The sequence below is a fragment of the Solanum tuberosum genome, unplaced genomic scaffold (genome assembly GCF_000226075.1).
Source record: "Solanum tuberosum cultivar DM 1-3 516 R44 unplaced genomic scaffold, SolTub_3.0 contig04115, whole genome shotgun sequence".
NCBI lineage: Eukaryota > Viridiplantae > Streptophyta > Magnoliopsida > Solanales > Solanaceae > Solanum > Solanum tuberosum.
The window spans coordinates 1-511 of record NW_006245139.1 but is presented as its reverse complement, the minus strand read 5'-3'; the positions used below and the strand labels follow the sequence as shown (position 1 = coordinate 511).

At 34.8% G+C, this 511-nt stretch overlaps 1 long non-coding RNA gene across 1 annotated transcript; it reads right to left on the bottom strand.

The window, feature by feature from the left end:
* Positions 1–3: 3 nt before the first annotated feature.
* Positions 4–402, bottom strand: LOC102598280 (uncharacterized). The gene is made up of 3 exons (XR_369091.2): positions 317–402; positions 141–224; positions 4–56 (listed from the first exon to the last, which is right to left on the bottom strand). It is a non-coding gene; the product is annotated as an uncharacterized lncRNA (long non-coding RNA).
* Positions 403–511: the final 109 nt, after the last annotated feature.

The window sequence follows — 511 nt, the reverse complement described above, 5'->3', positions numbered from 1 at the left end:
GATCCTAGAGAATGGATAGTTTGTACCATAAACTGAAAACAAGCTGTTCATAACACCTGCAGTTCACCAAGAAGGAATGTAAGCAACACAACAAACCAAACTAAAATGCAGAAAAGGTAGGGGACAGGATAAGTCCATACCTATGAAGAGAATTACATATCGGAGAATGCGAACTGTTGTTAGTTGTTGCAGAACCCATATTACAGCAATAAAAATGATAAATCCTGGCAAGTCCAGTCTGTGGGGATCAGTGACTAAGCACAAAAGCAAATGCATATCAAGTATTGACACTGCTCAAGATCCTGAATATACAAACCTATGCAAAGTCCTCGCAGTGTCCACTGTTCAAGAAAGTAAACCATGTAAGATTCTTGAAATCCTTATAAAAATAATAATTTTAGACTAGATCTACAACATAAAATTTAGGAATATGCACATATTATACTATCTTGTGAAAAAATAATGTAAAGAGTGAATTATCTGCTGTCAATGTACAAGATCAATTTCAAGT